This window comes from Plecotus auritus, assembly GCF_963455305.1.
Source record: "Plecotus auritus genome assembly, chromosome: 9".
Taxonomy (NCBI): Eukaryota; Metazoa; Chordata; class Mammalia; order Chiroptera; family Vespertilionidae; genus Plecotus; species Plecotus auritus.
This window is the reverse complement of record NC_137783.1, coordinates 32,854,767-32,879,774: the sequence shown is the minus strand read 5'-3', so window position 1 is coordinate 32,879,774 and position 25,008 is coordinate 32,854,767. Positions and strand designations below refer to the sequence as shown.

Below are 25,008 nucleotides of genomic sequence, written 5' to 3'. Positions count from 1 at the left end.
TAACAAGCTGTATGAAATAAATTTTAATTAATTTGGCTGAAAAGATAAAAATAATTATTTAGTGTATTGTTCATAACACTAAGAAAAGTGATATTATTGAAAGTCTATTATTAGTAAAGATATGGACCTTTTTTGTAATGATTTTTTAATTCTTATTTAATGCTAAAATGAAATAAAATTTTGTCTTAGAGATTTAGTGTCAAATAATGCAGATTCAATTATTCAACAAATGACCAAAACTAGGATCCAGCCACTGTTCTAAACTCCGATGATATAGTCATGAACAAAACAAAAACATCTGCTCTCATAGCCTTTACGTTTAAGTGATACTGATATTTCCAAGTTTGTGTTACTAATGCATTCTATTTAATTCAAAAATTTAACTGGGATATTCCTGTCTTAATTGACTTAGATTTTAAATTGTTCTGATAACTAAAGATAATCTTTACAATTGGAGATGCCCCCTAATTCATTTTGGTTATTGGTTACTAGGTCCTAGTCACAATAGCTATTGAGATGAAAACTATCATCTCTATGTAACTATCCTGGTGTTAATTATGGTGCCCATTTACTGAATTAATTTTGAAGTTACCAGGAATCCAAATCTGGGGGGTGAAACAAGAAAAAAAATAATGTTTTTTTGGTAAACAGTGGTTGAAACACTTTATGCTACTTCTATGCCCTAATATGAAACTCCCAAATTATTTTAGTAATAAAGAAAACAAAAGCACAACCTTTAAACTATTAACTCAACAACTAAAAACCCATATCTCTGAACTCCAATAGAAAGTAAATTAAATATTGCTTCTGAAAAACTCTGTAGAGACCATTGTTACATGCCTTCAGGCATAGCATGGGCAGAACCGAATTCTTACTTCCATTCTCTCAGAGGGCAGTTCAGATCTATTTGTCACTCCTCTTTAATTCCTCCTGACCCCGCTGAGTTAGTCCTCAAAGGGCCCCTGCCAGGAAGCTGCTGGGCCCACCTGGAAATCAAACTATGTTCTCCTTTTACCCTGGAGAAAAATCAAAAGTATCAAAGACATTTAAAATCACCATAAATCACAGAGAGCGTCTTTCTTCTTTTTCAAAATGTGCCCTTTAAAAGCCAGAAAACATGCTGGAAGCCAATGCTGTATTTAAATTCAACTCTGCAGATGTGTTTTCATCTAAAATCTCAGTGGTACTTTTATTGCAAATATAAAATATTCTCTGTGAGAAACTAGAAAATTATTCTTTTTTCTTTTACATAATATACCTTTAAATTATATATAAATTTAATTTGTACAGCATCAACAGGAAGTCAATCACATGTTACATAAATGTTTTTTTATCTTGTATTTTACCCCATTAAAGACTGAAAGTTTTCCTTCACATATCATTTAAATTTAACACACATTTACATATATGCATATGTATATAAAATCTAGTATGTACCTCTCTAATTTCTTATATAGAAACATAATATAACATTGTTTTCTTCTGATTAAGGGTCATCATTAAAAATTTGATTAATTTACCCATTTTTATCTATAAGAAAAGATAAACCAATCTATGTAAGTAGCCATGTAAATAGAAGTTTGAGGAACTTCACAATGCACATTCTGTTTTAGCTGTTGTTGGTTGATTGAAATGAGAGGTGCGGTATCTGAGATATTTAGTATGGAATCTGGTTCTAAAAATATTGAATCAGGATTTGGGACTTAAACATACTAGTACATGGACCTACTTCATACATCTGACCTCAGGAAAGAGGTAACTACTGAAGATGTGGGGAAGAAGCAGTACTTTAGCTGAATCTTGAATGTTTTCTTTGTTGTTTTTCTTTTAATTTTTAACAACATCTGGAGCCAATTTGGAAAATGCTAAGTTTTTAAAATCATGGTGGTTATAATATTGATCTGAAAACTTTTCTCAAAGAGCTATTGAAAGTGTATAGTTATAAATATAAAATCAATGTATTAATATTCATTAATTGTTTTATACAAACATATTAGTTATGTTATCGGTGGAAGTGGAGTCTTTGGGGTGCTGTGAGAAAATGAATTTCTTGCGGCCCCCATGGGAGGATAGGGTTTTGTGAAAAGCTTTTTTGATGATGTCAAATTAAGGGGGTTCCCTTCCAAGGTCCCACCTCTGTCCATCTTCCCATGGAAGACACCCAGTTTTGTCAGAATAAAAGCCTCTGCTCATAATTTCTGGGCCGTGTTAAAGTCCAGTACAGTCCAGGATCCGGCATAGCCGCGCTCCTAAGGCCATCTGGCTATGGAGCAAGAACAGGCAGGCGCGTGGGCCAATGCCGGTCACAGAGCAGGAGAGAGAACAAGAGCACAGAAGCTAACGAGAAAGAGGGCACTCTTTGGCTTGGATTTTAATCAGGAGCTTCTTCAAACCAACCAACTAACAACTCTCCAAGATTTTGTGCACTTCTGATGGGGTCTACCCCCTAGTCAATCCTTGTTCCCTAGACTGACAGGCAAGAACATTCCCTATGTCATCCTGACTTCTGTTGCACATGTGCCCATCCCCCCTTTGTTCAATAGCTTCTCCCAGTTTTCTGCAGGGAATGGACTGGAAGCATGAAGCTGTAGCTTCCTGGTGAAGCTGCCCAGATGACTATGGTTTGAATGTCTGGCTTTCCCTTTGCTTGCTTCCTCTATTAATATCAACTAGCTAATTATGACTATAATAATGATGTTGGTTAGATATAATAAAGTACAACTGTATTTCTTCATAAGTCATATTTTAATTTAAATATAATCAAGTTAAAGAATATACTTAATTAAATCTTTTATAGTTAAAAGAGAACCAACATTTAGTGTGTTTTTTCAAACAGCAACTTATAAGAATCATGCCTTTCTCTGTATTTCAATATCACTTTTCTGTTATAGCTTATTTCACTAAATACTGTGCTATTTCTCTCTTCATATTTTATTGAATAACATATATTTTCTAGAACCAAATAGCTCTTTGTTTGAACCTGATCTTTATGAAGTTCTAAATAAGTATCTTTGAAAAAGTCATTTTAATGTGGTGTGCTTCAGTTCCTTCAGGTTAGATGGGATATAGTAACATCTACCAGGACTTTTTGTTGAACACTTTTCAAGATAGCTTCAGTAAAAGGTCAGGAGTGCATAAATATCTTGAAAAGTGAGGAGTTATTAATACCACAGCTGATGAATGTTCTCATTATACCTGAAGGCAAATGAAGCCCATGCACATACACATATATGGTCTCTTTACTTTGCACCCTAATACACATAAAATTGTTTGAAGTAAGTACATTTGAATCCAAAGTTTTTAGACACCCATTTATTGCAATTGTTAAATATCAATATGTTGTTATAATCTGTTTGCTCATTCTCATCATCACCTATCATTTTGATGTTAGAATGTAGTTTTAAAATAAAAATAATATTGATTTACAGAACAAAATTATACAAATACATCTAGAGCAATGAATATGTGAGAGGTTCAAGAATTATAATTACTTTATTTTATCTATAGCTCTCATCTCTATGATATAGGTGTTATTATTATACATATTTTTAAAAAGAGAGATCAGAGAAAGACAAAGTTTGAGTAATTTTTCCTCAAGTCATAACAGTGGTTTTAAACACTTAAGAGTTTTTTAATCCCCAAAAGCAGAAGCAATACAATGAGCTCTTCCAAGATAAATAAAAAGGGAGAATAATCCTGGGTTGATCAAGTAAAGTATGTTCTGACTCTATCCCTAGAAATATCTTTGTAAGTGTACATGCCAATAAGGCCCTCACTGGTTTGGTTCAGCGGATAGCATCAGCCCGTGGACTGACTGGTTGCAGGTTTGATTCTGGTCCAGGGCACCTACCTTGGTTGCAGGCTCGATCCCTGCCCCTGGATTCGAGAAGCAACCAAATCAACCTTGCCTGTTTGGCTCAGTGGATAGAGTGTCTGTCTGTGGACTGAAGGGTCCCGGGTTTGATTCTGGTCAAGGACACACGTCAGTTTCAGGCTCAATCCCTGGTCCTGGCTAGGGTGCATACTGGAGGCAACCAATCGATGTGTCTCTCTCACAATGTTTTTCCCTCTCCCTTTTACTCTCTCTAAAAATCAATGGAAAATATCCTTGGATGAGGATTACAAAAAAAAAAAAAAAAAAAAAAAGGCATATATTTTATGCAAACTGGTTTGTTTATGTATATATGCTCATACCATTATTAAGTAGTAATACATTATTTGTTTTTCTGAGATGCTCAATGTTTAACAGTGTATGATATTATGTTATTAAAATTTTCAATCATATGTTGACCTCAGGGATATCAGTCATCAGGCATAGTTTCTTTAGTAACAACAAAATTGGTTAAAAGTAACATGCATCATAAATATGAGCCAGTATCAGAGAACTTACAATTTTAATTTGTGTTATGGAAGTTAGATAATTGTAAATTTAATCTGTCGGTTGATATTTTCATTAGGTGCTAGTTTTGAAAATGTGTTGATTGTAAATGAATTAGCTAGTTGCAAGTCTGAGTACATGGTATTACATAGACAACATAATCAGAAAGTTCCAACTATCTTTCCATAAACAATGAGGTTTCTTACAGACATGGCTTTACTAGGAGAATAAAACATAAATCACATAAATAAATTATAACTGTAAAACATGAATTAAAAAGTGGCCAAGGTTGTGAAGAGTCATTTAAGTAAAACAATACTTGGAAATTGAGGATAATCATTATTTTTATTGGATAATAATTTATTATTTAAGATACTTTAATTTGCATTCTAAATGGGAAACAAAAATTCCTGTGACATTTCTCCCCATAGTATTTTATCATTTAGATATTGTAGTTAAAGGGAACTGAGCACAGTGAGGTTATAATTTATTAATTAGCATGAAGTTTTCATATCTGTTTATTGTCTGAAATGTACAGATAATCAGTTGACTTATATGTAGAGTTTTACTCCATTAATAATTGTTTTATTACTTGTAAAAGTAGAGCCAGCTTAGACAAGAAAAAAATAAGGGGAGTTTCTTTATATTTGAGTCACAAAACTATGACCTCAAGGTAAGTTTTATGGAATATATTGGAAGATTATAATTAATTTGAAGCTACTTAACCCAATTACATTTAGTCCTTTTAACAACTTACCAAACTACATTTCACAAGATGATCTTTGCTTAGGTATATTACATCACTTGGTTATCCTCATTAAAAGTTTATAAATATTCCTGACCTTGGTATGTGATCCTACATAATAAAAGCCTTATATGCTAAGTGTCCGGTTGGCCAGCTGGCTGTTCAACCAATCAAAGCATAATATGCTAATGATATGCTAAGGCCGCTCAACCACTCGTTATGATGTGCACTGACCATCAGGGGGCAGACAGTTGACTGGTGGACCAGCTACTATGATGTGCACTGACCACCAGGGAGCAGACACTCCAACCAGTAGGTGATCTTGCTGATGGGGTGCAGCTGATTGGGACCCAGTGAGATGGGCTAGACATGCCCTGGAGCCCTCCCAGCTGGCCAATCTCCTGCATCCCTCCGTGGCCCCGATAGTGCACCAGTGTGGTCCCTTGGCCTGGCCTGCACCCTCTCACAATTGGGACCCCTCAGGGGATGTCAGAGAGCTGGTTGTGGCCTGATGGCAGAACGACCAGTCACTATAACGTGCACTGACTACCAGGGAAGACACTCAATGCAGAAGCTGCCCCTGGTAGTCAGTGCACCCCCACAGGGGAGCATCGCTCAGCCAGAAGCCGAGCTCACAGCTGGCGAGTGCAGTGGCGGTGGCGGGAGCCTCTCCCACCTCCGTGGCAGTGCTAAGGATGTCCAACAGAGCGGGCCTAAGCCGTCAGTTAGACATCCCCTGAGGGCTCCCAGACTGGGAGAGAGCACAGGCCAGACTGAGGGACCCCTGCTGAGTGTATGATTTTTGTGCACCAGGCCTCTAGTAATAATATAAATATACAATGTTGTTAGACATTACTAAAATATCTGAATATATTATAAATATTGACAGATTTATTTTTAAAAATTGTAACTTTAATAAAAGTGTTTCCATTTATTTTATATTTTGTAGCATTTATAATACCTAAAAGGTCAAATTTATCACTTGTTGAAGACGAAGCTGCCCAGAAAATTAGTGTAATTTATGGAATTTCTCACCTTTAGAATTGGTTCAATTTCTTTTTAATGGTTGGTAGCTTTTAGAATCTGTAGAGTACTCCTAGAACATTTCCAACGTGACAGGTTTGTCCTCTGAGACCTGGGTTTGTTGCCTCAACACCGTGAGCTCCACTTGCCCAGGAATGAACACTAAAGTGTTTCTCTCCCATGGAATTCTTAGAAATGAGATGTCAAAGATTACATTTTATAAGCTCTACGTTTTTTGCTAATCTGGCCTATTGGAGATGGATAACTTGATCATGTGATTGTTTTCTAATCTCAAGAGTTGCAATATACTTTGTTACTTCAAGAAATATTCCACTAATAACACAATCTCATAATCTAACCATACATACCATGATACAGGGATATTTGTTGGTGAGGGAATCAGAGTTTTTACCATTTTCATCAAAAGTGAAGATGGAGACTGTAAAACCTATTTAGGAAGCTTTTCGTAGTACTCCATAAAGTATCATTTGATGAGACAAAGTAAAACTATCTCTTAATCAGATAAAATAATCTAAAGCAAATTAATAGAGTTATATTAAAACATATGAACTTTTATTATGTCAAAATAATCCATATAGAAATTTATAAATATCCCCCAATATGTACTCCCTAATAGGATTGTGATTGATAGATTAAGTAGATATACATTGATTTAAAGTACATAGAGTAGACATAGATTTTCTTTTTCTTTTTTTTTTTTTTTTGTTTTTTGTTTTGCACCATGACAAAATAAGATTTATTCTAGGAATACAGGTAGAAACCTACATGATTATCTTAAAGCACACGCACACAATCGTTTGCAAGTGTCATGCTATAGAGGGGGCAGACTTGTTCACCATTGTTAGGCCTGAGTATCTCAGACAGCAGTGGGGTGTCAGCTATGAGGGCAGGGCTTCCCTCAGACACTGTGGATGCTCAATAAGCACTGATTGGACAATAAAATTAAGTCAACAATCATCTTACTGTCACTACCAGGCATGTTCAACCTCTTACAGAGCCATCTGCATAGCCTCTTCCACCCCCTAAATTCTTTTTTTTTTAAATTAATTTCTTTATTGATTAAGGTATCACATATTTGTCCTCATCCCCCATTCCCATCCCAAACCCCTCCCCACGTATGCCCCCACACCCCTGTTGTCCGTGACCACTGGTTAGGCTTATATGCATGCATACAAGTCCTTTGGTTGATCTCTCCCCCTTACCCCCTCCCTAAATTTTCACTTGTGACCTATGCTTTCAGAATGTTTTTATGCAATCATCCAGGTCAACTTTATCTAAGATAAAGCAAGTCCCTCTCCTTGAAACTAGGAGAAACTAATAAAAACATCAAGTAATTCCTTTTTTCACTATATCTGAGAAGCGTTTATAATTTTCCTCCTCTTCTTATTTATTAAAACTAGTAAATACCTTTTTATTCTGGGTTCAGAGTAGAATTATGTGAGAACAAATTATAAAGAGTTTAAGACAATATATTTTAAGCCTTTTTAAACATTACCACTTGTTTAGATTAGATTTCACTAGATTGAGTATATTGGGATTCCAATAGCTCTTCCTGATACATAGCCATGCCCACAGTTTGCCTGCCCCAATTTGTTGGAGCAAAGTCTATTCTTTTCTTACCCATCTTACCTTGATAGTGTTACATTCAGAGTAGTTTATTTAATGCTACCTTATTCTCTATCCAGATACTTTCTTGGGAAGATATGCAAGGATGTATGTGTGTTTATGCAGAGGGCAATGCGGTAGCTCTTCAATCATGATAGCCTTAACTGTTTAATCTTTATGAGGATGGAAATATGTTGTTAAAATTAGGAATAAAAATAATTTATATGTTTTCTTATTACTTAATAATTTAAAGTAATATTGATTCATTTAATAAGAACAATTTAGTCTAAGCCAAATCATATTTAGTGCCTAAGCATATAGAATATGACTTTTTAAAAGAATGTTTCCATTTATTTATTAACTTTATTCTTTGAGAACAGGTACACTAGAATCAGAAGTTTCTTTTTATTTCATCTGTGCTCCTATCCTTGGTATGTTAAGCTAATTATATGAGGGCTGTAGTGTTTTTTTCCTCTTAGATTTTATAATAGGCAATTTTTTTCTAATCCTTGGTTTCTGAAATTTGGAAGACATGGGAGTTGCTCCTCTCGTTGTGTACAGTCCATTCTTAGACACCAATTCTGTGAAGAATCCTGAGGTAATGGGAGTTCCAGGCATCCAGAGGAGTTTTCTTCTTATTGTCGCACAGAGGCCTTGTTCATTTAACCTATGATACATCTATTCGGTTCAAGTCGTGCTTCTCAACCCAGCTTGAGAATTAACTTAGGGATCCCTATGTCTCAGGACTGATCCAGAAGTTTTATTTTAATTGGTTTGAGGTGTGGACATGTTAAAACTCCATGCATAATTCTAATGTGCTGCTGTGGTTAAGAGCCACCCTTAAAACAGAGCAGGTCCTAAGACTGCCATGGAGCTACTTTGCAACAGTATGCTTTTTGCACAGTAACCATGTAGAGAGAAGCTTGAGGATTTTTATTTTTATTTTTAATTTTATCTTTTAAATCTAGTTGAATTAGGGGATGGGATTGAGAGAGTGATATGGGAAATATATTCATGTGGAGATTTGATCTAAGAGCTTGCAACACATTTAGGTGATTTTTAGAGGTTTATAACTTTAGATAAGTTCCAAAAATATTCCTAAAACAAAACTGTTAGGCTTTCGTAAATCACTGTTTTATACATGACAATCTTTCTAAAGATGTGACTTCCAGACCTCCTGCAACAATATCACCCAGGGAACCTGTTGAAATCTTACATTTCTTGGCTTTGATTTTGACTTTGTCAATTGTGATCTCTTGGGGACAGTAACTGGGTTTTCCAGGTGATGGCTAGACACACATAGCTGAAGAACCACTGATGTCCACTCAAGCTCTGAGGGCTGCTCCTGATATCATAACATCTCTGGGTAAAGTTAGCTTGTAGATCCTAATTTTATGTAGATTTTCTTTCCAGTTCAGCAAATTCTTAATATTCAGCCATCTGCAATGCCATATGCTCACCAGGAAGATATACAGGGCAAGAAAATACAGAGATTATATTAATATAATGATGGTGTTACTGGAAATGGAAAATGAAAGGGTAAAAATGTCAGTTTCCCCCCAAGCCCATTCATGTATGATGTATTATATAACTCCTCCTTTTCAAGTGGATTGGAAAGTTACATGCATCTAGCCCTACTGAAAGTGTGGCTGTTGGGTGACTTGATGTGAAAATGTGTCAGTGTGTGGATGCACATATGGAGCTGCTAGCTATTCTGTGGGAGAAAACCAAGAGATTTATTGGTTATGTTTTATATCCTTCATGTCATTTCACTGGGTATGCTTCTGATCTTTAGGGCCTCTCTTATGGGGTCATTATAACTAAATACATAGATAGACAATAGTTATAGAGCTCTTACTATATACCAGGCAACGTGACATGTGCTTTAAGTATGTGGTGTGTTTTTTTTCATGCTACATATGAAGACACAATTTTTATTTCCATTTTCTACATGAGGAAATTGAGATTTGAAGAGGACTTAATAGTAGAACTGAGATATAAGCCCATCTTTTGATTCAGAATATAAAACCCCCATCTTTCAGATATAATGTATACTCTCCAGTGTAGAATGACTCACAACACTTGGGCTACTGTAATAAAATAGGTGGCTTTCAACTACAGAAATCTGTTCTCTGGTAGATCTGTGTATGCTAGGAGTTTGCAATCAAGATGTTGGTAAGACCATGAGTAAGAGGTTTGGAGAAAAGGCCTGATTTACTGTATTGTGGATGAAGAATACAAAGATGACGAGGTAAAGTGGGAGGGAAAAGAATCAAAATGGTTCATAGTTGGTAGACGGTCGAATGTAATCTGATAAAAAATCTAGAATTTTAACATCCTGACATGGAAAGAAGTGGAGAGGTTAAACCTTATCTGTAGGACCAGGCACCAGAGGAAAGGGAAAGAATTCAAGGAAAATTGAATTAAGTCATTTATCCAAAGATGTTAGTTACCCAAGAAAAGGAGTCCAGGTGCTTTAGAGAAAAAGATGTCTGTGCATAGTTCTCAACAACTGAGGACTGCAGTGATGCTAGGTTGACAAGTACATTGTACAATGTTACAATAACCTACAACTGCAAGTTGGGAATGATGAGCTTTGGGGAACATAGATGAAGATACCATTTGCAATGTATATCGTACTCTTGAGGTAGAGGATGAGTGTGTTGGTCTAGCCAGTAATACAGCTACTAGGATGCAAACTACAGAAACAATAGCTTATTTTATTGGTTTGTTTGTTTTGTACCTTAACTTTTCCCCAGTATGTATGGTCAAAAATAAGTAGTAAAAGGGAATTGATTATAATATGTTAAAATATCTGGTATAGTTTTATCAGTAACCATTATATTTATTCCTATTAGTTATGGAGTATGTGCTATTTAGAGTTCATATTTTCTCATAAATAGGGATTTAAAGTTAAATTAAATTCTAACTTTCTTTGCCATCCTCTGTTTAGATTATTGTCATTAATGAATTTGTCTATTAGATAACATCAAATATGATGAGGGTGAACTATAAAACAGCAAAATGTGAAATGCCTATAATTGGGATACATCTATTGCAGTAATTTGCACATAATAGACATAAAATAACTATTTGCCAAATGATTGAAAGTAATCCAAAGTTAAACATTCACCAACAGAACAGCAAACAGAACAGCCACATAGTGATAGTGTTTGGAGAGATGGCAGTTCAGATTCTCCAGAGATGGAATCCATTGAACAGTGCTACACCATGAAAGCTCTGAGAACTGCTACAGAAAGCACACTGTTTATTTTTATTCCCGTATCACCATCAAAATTAGCTGCCCAATACGTTCCAAGCTCAGTAATGCAAAGGCATTAGTGGATGGTAGCTGCAGTTGTCATGTGATACTATATCACAATTTCCTTTTTTTTGGGGGGCACCAGAGTTTAGGACTTTTAATTTGTCCCATAGCTGCTGAAGCAAAATTATAATAAGACATTCTGTTTTCCTTTATACCCCAACGCATACACACAAAAACTATTTGTAGGAAAAAAAATGGTTTTGTACACAGAACAAACAATATAAATTCAAAACTTACTGATAAGGGTTAGTTCTATCATCTCTGTAAAAATTTACACAAATATCCAGTCAAAGCCAACAGGGTATCTCCTTTGAAATGTTATCTAAATGGATTTCCAAGTAGACCACAGGACTGTATACTGTCTTGGAATGTCCTTAGAAGGCTCTGTCATTGATCAGGTAAAAGAGTAAAAACACCAGAGTCCTTTCTTTCAAATGGAAGAGGGAAAGACAGGGATAGAAGAAACTTCATCTTCTTTCCTTGTGGTTTATGGTCTCCTCCCCCTCCTCTGCCTCCTCGGAAGCCTCCTCGACCTCCAAAACCTCCCCGGCCTCTGCACCAAATCCACCTCAGCCTCCTCTGCCACCACCTCTGCTTCCAAAGCCACCTCTGCCTCCACCAAGACCTTCAAAGCCACCTTCACCCTTAGGCTTGGCCCAGTCCAAAGTAACTTGGTTTCCATCAATTTCACCATCTCCCATGGCCTCCTTGGTGGCTTTGGCATCTCCCTCACTGTTGAATACAAATCCTTTGGAAGAGCCCAGTCAGTGACTATCCTTGCCTGGACAGCGCCATCAAATGACTCCTTCAGTGTCTCTTCTGTAGTCTCCTCAGACAGACCCTCGACAAACAGAGTTTTGGATGGCTGGCTTCTTGCATTAGATGATCCTCTGGATCCTTGCAATTCCAGCCTGATTGCTCTGCCCTCTGTTTCTCTTTTATTACAGGAATTTAAAGCTTCTTTAGCATCTTCAAATGAAGCAGATTCTATAATGCATACCCTTTAGATTTGCCATTTTGTTTCTGGGGCACTTTGATAAAAGTTGCCTTCTCATATACTTACTGAAGAGTTTCTTCTGTTGCACTGTGGGATAGGTTGCTTAAAACCAGAGTTTTTAAATTCACCACTCCAAGTGCTATTCTTTCCACGTCTATAATCTTGATTTTGACCTTTCTCTCCGTATAGTACAGGAAAATGGATTGCCCATCTATTTCTGTTTCCTGCTTTTCTTCCAAGATTTTCTCTGCATCAGTTTCTGCCTTAAATTCAGTATAAGCAATCCTTTACTCTTTCCATCCTTGCTGACTAATCTGATCTCCATAGCATCTTCAAAAGCTTCTTTTAATTCATCCTGAGTAACTTTATATGGAAGATTTTTAGCCCAAAGTGTTCTTGCATCTCAATCTTTTTTACTATCTTTCCCCCCTTTTTTTTCTAGTTTAATTTTCGTAGCCAAAGAATTTTAAACCAGTGAGTTCTAAGGCTTTTTCTGGGTCCTCAGCAGATTCAAAATCCACGTAGGCAAACTTCCTAGACACACCAATTCTGACATCCACAACAGTAAGATCATTTTTAGCAAAAACATTACTGAAACTCATTTTTAATTCAGGAGCAGATTTGCTGAAGTTCAGGTTTCCAACAAAGAGATTGAAAGCCATAGTTGGTTCTCTGGCTTCCACTTTCTGTTCTTGGCCTCAGAGCTTTCTGTTTGGCCATTTTCCTTCTTTCATTTCCAGTTGCTTCTTTGACAGGCTCTTCCTCCTCCTCCTTCTCCTTTTCCTCCTCCCTCCTCATCATCGATATTTCTCATCATCATCTCTCTTCATCATCACCTTCTTCATGCTCATCCTCAGCTGTGCTCTTGGCCTTCACAGGAACAGCTTTTATGGAGCTTTCTTGCCTTTGGCTGGTGTAATCTCTATAGGTTCTTTTTTCAGAGTCATCTTCTTCATCATCTTCATCCTCATCCTCATCATCTGAGGCAGGAGCAGCAGCAGCAAGAGTTTTCATCACTGCTGCCTCAAATGCATCCTCATCGTTCCTCCTCCTCCTCCTCCTCGTCATTATCATCATCTTCTTCACTGTCCTTGTCATCTTCCTCATCACTGTCTTCCTTCTTAGCATTCTTGCCATTCTATGCTCCCTTGACTGGGGTGTGGCTCCCTTCTTACCAGGGGTTGCTACCAATGCTTTTCCTGTGTGCCTCTTTTCTTGCCAGTGTGGCTAATGCTTTAGCTGGTGTAACTGCTGCCTTTGGCTAGGGTTTGGCAGAGCCACTGCCTTTTATGCCAGAAGTGGCAACTGCTTTCTTGCCTGGTGTGGCATCTGCAATCGTTTTTGTTGGGGAAACCATCACCTTCTTTCTTGGAGTTGTGGTAGCCTTCTTGCCTTTTTTCGGAGGAATGATAACCTCTTCTCCATAGCTTTCATCTTCTTCATCTGACATGTCCTCATTTTCACTATCCTCTTCTACCTCCTCTGGAGGAGGAGCCATCTTCTTGGGGTCACCTTGATTTTTACTATCCTTTGCGAGCTTCACCCTGAAGGTGTCTTAGGATGGTGGAGTGTGTGGCCCGTGAGTGGTGTAGATGTGCCCAGAGGAACCAAACAGGGGTCGAAGGCGGTCACTAGTACTCTTAGCAATTTACTTTTGATAGGAAGTATGTCCAAACACTGAAGATATCACAACTATTGAAATAAGTGTTTATTTTTTTCCACAAACAAGAAAGCAAAAATATACTGTGTTCATTTCTTGTCACAAAAGAAATATTCCTAAGAGAACATTTTTCTTGTTCAGTACAAGAACTAATAAAATTTGAAAACAAAAAATGTTTTTCTTTCAGTAAATATTTGGCAGTAAGTAGATATGTGTTGCAGATGCCAGGTTGTTAATTTCATACCACCAATCTACTGTCTTTCTATGTTTGCATTTCTTTTTCTATTTAGAGGTGAAGTGATATAAAATACTTTTTCTGTCTTGCAAGAAAAGAGAAAAAACTTGTAATATATCTTGGATTTTTATTCAGTATTCTTCTTTCTAGAATTAGTGGGGGGGGGTGGAAAGAAAAGAAAGTAACTTTTAAATAAAAATGCTGGGTTTGGGAAAAATTGAAACTCATGGTATGTTTTTATCTTAGAATAATTTATTCTGAAAGTACTAGCATAGCATTAATAATTAGAAAACATTGCCATCTATGTTTTGTTGAATTCATCCTTTGGCTAATAATGAGACACAGCTTCTCTAAAGCATTCTATGCAAACCTGACAAAGTCCCGAAGAAGAACAGACATCTGGTACCCTACCAACGCTCTCTCAAGAAAGAAAATATCTTTTCCAGGTGACTAAAGTAGACTTCCTTCAGATCATTTTCCAAAAAGGGATCATAACCCACCCCTGAACTAATTGGCAGCAAAGGGATCAGACTTACGATGAATGGCTTAAATTAATCTACTGGAGTAATAATAGGTGTTAGGAAGTTGGACACAATGTCTTCTATAATATGTAACACTTTTTGAAGTAATGTTCTAATTAAATGAGAAAACTAAAATATTCAGAACTATGTCTGAAACATCATAAGGACTCAGTGCATGGCTGGTGTTCTTAAAATGTACTGTTCTCAAAACACAAATCCAGTTGACTGCCAAATTCTATATTTATTGACTCACATTTTGGAGAGAATTTTCTTATTTTCAGAAAATTTATAAACATCTTGATCTTCCCCAATTTGTACTACTATAGTTTGTTATTCACTGTTTTTCTGAATCTAGTTTCAAGCCTTGTTTCAATTAAACCGAAGTATTACTCTCCTGCCAAATTTATTTTTCTTGATGCTCTGAAGTATACACTGACATTACCCTTCATTGGTTACTTTACAATAGTTCTAAATTTTCTATTCTCCATATCCCAGGTGCCCAAACCATTACATTATTGGATTGAATCTATTTCCCTTTCTGTTTATTTTTAAAATTAAGAGACATTGTTCTCTTATGTGCTAACCATATTACGATTTCTTTCCTCTAGCTTTGTTTTTCCTTTTCATTTGAGTGATTAGATTGCCTATAGCACAATTCATAGATATTCACTAATGTCTATCATGGAAAGCCCCCTATGCTTCTTGCCTCCTGGAATTTACACCAAGGCTAATTTTCTCATCTTGGTTCTAGGCTGAACATATTGAATTGATTATAATGAACATAATATTACTGATGTGATGGACTGTCCCTTCTGAGATTAGTTTATCAAAAGAACATCATGGCATCTGTCTTGGGTACTTGCTTATGCGTGCTCTCTTTCTCTCACTGGCTCTTGCTCTTAATCTCACTCCTTCTTTCTCAAAAAGCTCACTCTGGGAGAAGCTAGCTGACAGGTTAGCTTCTGTGAAGCAGCACAGTGGAGAAGCACATATAGCAAGAGACTGAGACCATTAGTGTACATCTAGAAGCATCCTTCCCATTGCCACACCAGTTGAACTTTTGGATTAGACTGTAGTAGTCAACAGCTTGACTGCAACCTGCTGAGAAACCTTCATATAAATTAACTCAAAAGAACCTGTAGAAATTGAGATGTAATAAAAGCTTGTCATTAAGTCTCTAAATTTTATGGTAATTTGTTACATAGTAATAGAAAATTAATAGATCTATTTCTTACATAGATTTTCTCCATATTTTGCTGTAGCATTTCCATATTTTAACCTATTTCTTCTATTCATACTTATGTAAATCTTAATGTTGAATAATACATTATAGTTTCCTTCAGCAATTTTATATATGACATTTCCTATATGAAAACTGCCTTTCTATTAGGAACAAAAATGATTTAGGCTTTCTCTCTTTATGGTTCTTGATCTACTTTCTCCTAATTTCCACTTCACACCCTGCAGTCACCAGTATCTTCTATTTGCAAGACCTCTAATTTTGTGGGCTATTCATGTTTTGTTTTGTTTTTCTGATGTGTTTACCTCTTGTATGCAAAAACTGATATGTGTATCACTGTATCATGGCATGCCATTTCTTTCTATTTCTAAATAGCTTTAGATATATTAGTGAAAATAGTTTATTTGTTAGGCTTTATTGGAGCTACCTGCCCTCTATAAATTCTTTGCATTTGTACTGCTATACATGGCATGATGGATTTTTAAAGAGACTTCATTAAGGAGAGCTTTAAATATGATCACTTATTTAACTGATGAAGTCTAGGCAACGATTCAAACATAACTGCTACATTTTTTGACAGTGTTAGAAATTATTTCAGTGGAGGAACTATCACTCAAAACTTTGTTATATCCTTCATACAGCCTCCTAAACAACGTCATGGCTTTCCTTCTGACTGCAGGTTTGATTTGAGGGTCAGTGCCAGTTCTAATACCGACTCTAACATAGCCCATCAAATATATGAAGCTTCACAGATGTAGCTTTCAATCTCTCTCTTCTTCTTCTACAGTATTTGTACCTCCAATGCTTTAGTTCCCTTGTATTCTCTATTCTGGCTCTGATTTTCTGAATAAGAAAGAAGTTGGCTCACTTATATATCTTGTATAACAATAGTCAATGAAATATATTTATAAAAATACATCTTAAAATTGGGGTCCCTCTTTCAAAGCAAGCTGTCAATCATTTATTTAAAAAGTAATGTCATTATAATTAATGAAAGATGTTATTTTAACTTTGATCACTTATAAAAGATTAAAACATGATAAAAATTCCATGAACTATATGGCTTACACATGTCTTCATGAACATTAATGATAAGAATATGGGAAATTAGAAAATAAAAAGTGAAATGCTTTAGTTATTTCTATTATAATATGTGTATAATTAATGCAATTGATAAATGTTTATTTCTTCCCTTTTCAAAATTGGCTATATATATAATTAAAATGGGCATAAAAATTATAGCTCTTCACCTAAAATAAATTAGTTTTTTTTATTTAAGTTCCCCCCTCCTTCTATAGACAAGTAATTTGACTGAGCCTGACTTTTTTATTGTTGTACTTTATGTTATTTTCAGCCTTTTATTGACATATACTATAAAATTTCAAGTTATTTTAAATCTTGCAATTTTATTTATTCAAGACCAAAAAGGACAAACTGAGTCAAACATTTTCTGGAAACAGTAATGATACTGACCCCTATACTTGCATTTTCACTGAATTTGTTTGCAATTTTCTGTAGACTCATTGTTAAAATCTAATTTTCATACAAAGATGAACGTATTGTGTAAATGCTTAACACTAGTACAGAATTTTATACATTATTCATCTCTGAAGATTTTTTAAAAGTTGTTATATATTTAGTACTTGGGCAAATTGACTCTTTAAGCTACTTGACATTCAACTTAATGTCATTGTATCCTGTCCTATTAGACATACTAAAAGAACATTTACCTAGAAACTTCACATAATGTCCTAAAAAGTCACACTAAATCTTATCTCCTGAAAGGAGTAACTATAAAGAATGTTTAAATTTTCATTTACTTTAATTCCATAAGTCTGTTACTCCAGAAGAACAGAGATGAAAGTTATAGGGAAGGAAGAATTTCAAATCCTTCAAGAAAAATTGAAACTAAAATTACATTATTTTCTAGATTAAGAATAATATATGCAGAACTCTCAATAAATATCATAAAATAAATAAATCAGACCTAATGAACAAATTTGATTAAAATGGTAGGATATATAGTGTTACATTCTATATAACAATTTCATTAATTAGAAGATTTTCTACTTGGTTTTAATAAATCAATTCTGTATGAAAAGCACTAGGGAAAATTGTCTTAATAATCATGCATGTGATACAAGTAGCCAGGAAATTAAATCACTCATGAAGTTAATTTAAGTAAATAATGTTCCGAGTCTGAAAATAAACAACATATTAGACAAATATCAACATATTGACAAAGTAATCATTATATTAAACAATGTTAAAATATGTTTTAAATTTTGAGTGGGAAAAGGTAAGAAAAAATAATGGCAAATGTAAATACATGTATATTATTCAAAACTATTGAAGAAATAAATTATTTCTTCCCTTATCAGATCATAGCAAGAGCCATGTGTTATGTCTGAGGTGTTATAGTTTATAAAATACATCCACTAACGGTGCATGTGAAGATCGTGACCAATGTAGTAAAAGGCTGGAAAATCATATTAGTTGGAACTAAGACTTTTACATAAAAAGAGAGACTGAGATAAATATGAATAACATTACAGGTTTATGTTACTATATTTAGCATTAGATATTTTTGATCTTGTGAAATTGAACAAATTATTTCTTCATTTGGAGTTTTCAAGTTACTTAACTATTCTTTGTAAAATAATGCCTATATCACAAGCACAGGAAGAACACAGTTGTCACCCAAGAAATCTTACATTCTCCATATGTGACTGAAATATGAAACCTACCTGATTGAGAACTAGAAAAGATAGATTTGGGCGTGAGCTGCAATGATGTACTGTAGAACTTGGCAAATCATTTCTCAGTTAAGTACACATAGAAAATGACAGTAAAATAGTTTTAGGGGTAAAAGAACAAACTTTACAGAAAGGGGTTTAATTTTTTTCTTTTTAGAAAGAAAATGGAAGTCTTAGAAAAAACTTAAATTCACTTTCTAGGGACAAGTATACAGAGAGAATGGGAAGGAGGAAGAAGATATAAAAAGTGTGGTTGAGAAGGACAAATATGAAAGGATTATGCTCATTGTAATGGAAATTAACTATTACTAGTTAGATTTGGGATTTATGAATATTAATTTGGAGGGAATTAAGATACATAAAGGAGAGATATTAAGGTGTCTTTTCAAATAGAAGCAGCTTCATATTTCTTCCCATGTAAGAAAAATAAAAGGTTAAGGGAGCCTGGCTGATGTGGCTCACTGGTTGAGCATTGATCCAAGAACCAATAGGTCACCGGTTTGATTCCTGGTCAGGGCACATGCCCAGGTTGAAAGCTCGATCCCCAGTAGGGGGTGTGCAGGAGAGAAAAATCAGTGATGTTTCTCTCTCATTGTTCTATCTCTCTTTCCATTTCCCTTCCTCTCTCTCTCAAAATCAATAAAAATATATTTTTAAAAATGTAAGGGAGACCCATATAGAGAAGATGTGGTGTGGTGAATTCAGTTGAGACATAGCTAGAAGAAGATAATAAAAGGAGGGCTTTACCCTTAGGAGTAATGGTACACTCCTAAACTGTGGCCATGCTGATTTAACTACCATATTAATATCATACACTATATAAGGCTACATATATATATATATATATATATATATGTATATATATATATATATATATATATATACATCCTTCAAAACAAAGAGAAAAATCCTGAAAGAGGAATTATACCATCATGGTTCTATCATTTTGTTTTCTTATTCAGTGTATGTAATTTTCCAGTAATTTTTGTTTTTCAGTAAGCTGTTCTATTTTGAAACTATAAGGAATTAATGTCATGCCACTCACCACAAAAGATGATTTTTATTGCAAATTATGTATTTAAACATGCACATATCTACATTTAAACAATTATTTTATCAAAAAGACTTAAAAGTCTAAACTAGGTGTAACAAATATTTATTACTTAGATACAGAGATTTGTATCATAATAAAATCCTAACATGCTAAATGTCCAGCTGTTCGTTCTATCATTCAACCAGTTGCTATGACATGCACTGACCACCTGACCACCGGGGGCAGACACTCTGACCAGCAGGTTAGCTTGCTGCTGGAGTCCAGCCAATCTGGACTGGGCAAGATGGGCCGGACACACCCTGGAGCCCTCCCACGGTCCCTCCCTGGCCCCGATTGTGCGCCAGTGGGGTCCCTCGTCCTGGCCTGGGCCCTCTTGCAATCTGGGATCCCTTAGGGGATGTTGGAGAATGAGTTTTGGCCCCATCCCCGCAGGCCAGGCCAAGGGACCCCACTGGTGCACAAATATGTGCACCAGGCCTCTAGTCGTTTATAAAAAGAATAACAATGTGAAGATTGCAAATACTTCTGGTAGTTCTAGTAACTGTTGTTATTACATTCCCATGCTGATGTTCAGAGAGGGCTTCCATCCAATCATGAAAATATAATCATATAGAACATCAAAAAGTAAGATGTAAAAATAGATTGAAGCTTAGAAAAATGATTCCAATTTGATGCACACCCTCATAACCAGCTTTCCAACCCAGGTCTGAAAACTAGGGCACTAAAGGAAGGGATAGAAAATGAATTTTAAAGGGTTTCATGACAATACAAATAAGTAAAAGCAATGATATTCTAATAGTGGAAGAATTGTTTGTAAAATAGAACTTTAAAATATATTTAAATCAAATAAAATAATCAACATTTTATGGGGAATTACTAAATTTAAGATTTAGGAACTTTAGATTATAACTCGGATTCAGCTGTTTTTAAATGGGGGACCTACTGAAAATCTTTAAAGGTATCATAATTTTTATTCTCTATACAATACAGGGATTGAATTAGATTATATCTAGGATTTCATTTGACTTTGATAGTATATCATTCTAAAGAGTATTTTATGACTTCTTTTTTATCTAGCAAATATCACATGTTTGTTGTTGTTTTTTTGACAGTTGCTAATGTGATAGGGATTCAGAGGGAAACTCATTGTCCCCTAAACCCCCAGTGCAGAGGCCATGAGTGAGTGACAGTCTTTGCACAGAAATCTCTGTACACCACAGATCTGTAGGTTAGTTCTGACATACCTCCCCTAGTAAAGTCCTCAGAGGGTTACGTCAGCACTTTTCTTTAGTTTCAAGGATGAGAAGGCAACATTCAGCACTAGGAAAAGACACCTTAAGAAATGTCATTTGAACTTGTTAGGATAAGGTCCAGGGTCTGCCACAGGAGTTTTTAATCATTGGATTTCATGTGATGTTGATTTTTTTACATGATGGAGTCATGTAGAGATTGTGATACATCACAGAGGACCAAAACTACCACTTTCAGATATGGCAGTATTTTTTAAAGTGTACATAGGATCAGTAGGAGGGCATTTGATTAAGCTGATAGGGCTAGCAATCAGAATTCTGAAATCAGGATCAGATGGAGATTTTAGGGATTAATGTGATGAACCAGCTGGGGTGGATGGTCAAGGATCCAGCATAGAGATCAGTAAGGATCATGGAATAAACTATGAGACATATTATGTTGCAGGTCAAGCTTTTTATTTTTAATAATGTATTTCCAGGGAAAACAGGGCATGCTGTGAAGAAAGCTTCCAGTTCCACAGGGTTGAAAATTAAGGAAACTAAGAACTAAGGGCAAAAATTTTTATAATTTCCACTTGTGACTATGTTATTTTTAAAAAATATACTTTGAAGCTACGTGAAACCCTTTGGGGTCTATATCATTTGGGTATTTTCTATCAGTTTTACGGTGATGAAGTCTTTTGATTAGGTATTAACCAAATTATATTGTATGGTATTCTATATAGGTGCCTGCCCTGTACTGCTTCCTGAGTTAGAGTAAGATGACTTGTCCCTTTTCCACTGAAATGGTTGATGTTGAAGATCTCTCTGCTCCCAATCTTCATATAACAAAGTTTCTAAATCATTGTGTATGAATCTCAATTACTCCATACTGAAAAGAGAAGAGAGGATTTCTAGGTGATTCATGAGCAGTTTATTTGCTTGGACAACATGCCAGTCTTACAGGGGGACTTTTTTTTTTCCTCTAGAAAATAATCAATAGTTAATTTCAATATATGTACACCCAGTATATCTCAGATCCACATCTTCTGCTTTCAAGAGCCACATCTTAGTTCAGACATTGAAAAGCATGTAAAAGAATGTAACCTGTGCTAGCCTGTGCACAGAAACAAAGGGGGAAAAGACCAAAGGACTTGATTAAATTTTCATAATAATGCCCTGGCCCATCTTCCATTAAGCATATTTCTCAGAGTGGAAGATGTAGTCTTCGAACAGTTTTAACTTCTTGTTTATGTCTCTTACTGCAATAGTCACATCTCATGGCTAATGATTTACAATTAAAATATCCTCAGATAGTAATACTTGTGATATAGTATTTGAATTAGTCTCAGAGTAATTTAGGAATTCCATGGACTGGTAACTTTGTTGACTCTATTATGCACATTTGAGAAAATGTTTTGATATAAGCTAAAGATGACAAAGATTGCTTAGAAGAGAGTGCTGTGGAATCAATCAAGTCCACAATCTCTTTTCTTAAACATTTGCTGCCAAAACTCAGATTTAAAAATAGTTATAAAGGAAATATAATGCATATCCAGTAAATTATTTGATATCCCTGGTGGATTCTAGACAAATATTCCATCATCACACACATTAATATTTTTCCAATGAATGTGTCTGGTTAGTTCAGATTTTGCTGCCAAATGCCTTTACACCAATCTTAAATAAAACAGCTTTTGCTCTTTTTAGAGCTTTTTAGATTGCAGGAATTCAAATAAGATATTATTGTTATAGCAGCATCTTATAATTTTTATTTATCTATCTCTATACTAAGTTACCTAAAATTCATAAAACTAAAAATAACTTATTTTGAATATATTATCACAATATTTTTTTCATTTTTTCATAGATTTTATAGGAGTTAAAATAGAAAGCTCAGGCATCATTGTCTCCAGAAAGCTTTTCTATAATATCAATGTGTAGCCTGGCCAATTTCATCACCTCCATATTCTAATGGCCTCTCACTGAGCACTTACCACTCAACTATCATAGCTGTCTCTTTATGTTTGTGGCTCTCCATGTCAATCAGTTGATATTTTTCTTATGAGAACCATTCAGCAAAAGCAGAACCACTAGAAACAATTGATTTAATTTACAAATGTTATGCTTTTCATTCATAACTTGTAAGCTCACTAGAAACCAAAAACAGTTCAGCAAACATTTCTCTTTGTCATTTGTGATTGCTGAGCTACAGTGCTTATTTTTCTATATATGCTAATATAACAAAGACTTTATAAAGAATAAAAAATATACTACCACTCGGGTTAGCAGCAACGTGTGTGTTTCATTTAAACTCTTGTTATAAGGATTTGCTCAGTATAAGAGTAGACCAGTTCACAAAGTGACCAATATACCAGTTTTAAAAGAAAATGTGTTACTTTCAAATATTCATTTTGATTATCGCAGTTTATGTTAAATATGTACAATACTCAGAAATATGTATTTAGTAATCTAATAAATTCAGAATGTCTTAAGGGAATATGTTAGTTTACATTAATTATTGTTAAGTAATCTCTACAGACATATGTTATATTATCTTTATGTTTTCTAAAAATTATTCCAAGGATTCTTTTGCCAATGTTTCAAACAGCATATCAACTTTAATTTGTCATTTATAATAACTAGTAGTTCAGATTTACTATGAGAGTCTTCTTGTCATTTACTAATTTATCTTACTTGTCTAGTTTTTACTTTTTTCAGCATATTTATCCTACTTAATTTGTTATCCTTTCATCATAGGCTATTTATGGATGATATGTAATTTAAGATATTCATGTTCATTATATAATACTGCCTTTTACTGCTTTGATCATCTTACCCCTTCATGCTAAAATTGCCTGTAGTCAGCTATCAAGGAAATATATTCCAAAGTCCCTTGTTAGAAATCAATATTTTAACATTTTATCTGACATAGGTTTGTTTCAGTCACTTCTTTTTTCAGATGTTTTGAGTATCACTTTTTTGGAATCTAAAGGCAACCACTTATAATGTAATTTGCCAAAACCACAGTAGTATATATGATTTAATTATATATTCTATGGTGATTAATAAAAACTTTGGCATTTTAATTTGATGTGGTGGTGTTAGAGCCTTATTGTTTGATTTTATATGTATGTTTTCTTACATTTTTTATATATTTGTTGAAATTCTCACTTTGATTATACTCTCCTTACCTGAGTAAACATCTTTATGGCCATTACTTTGAACACTTTATCAGGTAAATCTCTTATCTCCCTTTTATTAAGGTATGTTTCTGGAGTTGTATCTTTGTTCTATTTTGTTTGAAACATAGACCTCTACTTCTTCATTTTTCTGGACTCTATGTTGGTTTGTCTGCATTAAGAAAATACAGCCACCTCCGCCAGTCTTCACAGTGTGTTCTCAGAATGTGAAGCTTATCATTCAGACTGGCTCTAACTCTTTGTTATTTCTCAGACCTTTGCCATGGTCCATGCTGGCTTCTTTGTTGTTAGTGGCTCCCAGTAGTTAAGGGTATGCCAAGACCTGTCAGAGTCCTGCAGGGAAGGCTCTCAGTAAGCACTGTTACTGGTCCAAAGTCCTTGTGCCCAGTGCTTTTAAGGCCAAAACTCAAACATCAGAGTTTGGAGTTAACAAAGGTTTATTGATTGAGAAAGTTTCAACAGAGAAGGTGGGTGCCCTAGTAGTATCTCAGATTTATCTTACCGAAGTATAGAGCTCAGGCTTCTTTTATGTCAAGGGAAGAGAAAATGGGAGGGGCAATGAGTAATTTATAACTACAGACATCTGAGCACCAGCAGAGGTCCTAGAAGACCATGAAACCTCTTGTTCCCAGTTTGTTGACCTCAGTTGATTTGTGTTCGGTCACCAGGCACCGGCAAATTTTGATAAGCAATTATTATTTTAGTAGTTGTTTCCTCCATCTCCTCATGAGAGGCATCTTCCAGCAAAGGACTGTTTTTGTGCAACTCAGCCCTCAAACAATATTCCTCTAATGATTAACCTGCATATATGCAAAACTAAGCAGAAGCTATTAGCTTGAAGGCCCTGGGAACACAGCAGGCATGAGCAACAGGCAGTCAGAGAGACCTAGCCTTTCATTTGGTTAGATACCTAGTTGCAGGCTGATTGGAAGCCAGATTCTCAGGGAGAGACTGGGAGCTTGGTGTTTCTTCCATGTTGAATTCTGATACGGTAACCTATTAAGAACTAGAGGCCC

General features: G+C 35.1%; 1 protein-coding gene and 1 pseudogene across 2 annotated transcripts in view; one reads left to right on the top strand and one right to left on the bottom strand.

Moving 5' to 3' along the window:
- The window catches only part of PCDH15 (protocadherin related 15), a gene marked incomplete at its 3' end in the record, with an annotated part of 1,266,261 nt that overhangs the window by 462,965 nt on the left and 778,288 nt on the right, over window positions 1-25,008 (top strand). The window lies entirely within an intron of this gene.
- LOC308257804 (nucleolin-like) lies at window positions 11,485-14,388 on the bottom strand (annotated as a pseudogene). The gene is made up of 2 exons: window positions 14,360-14,388; window positions 11,485-13,638 (listed from the first exon to the last, which is right to left on the bottom strand). The product of its transcript is annotated as a nucleolin-like (transcript).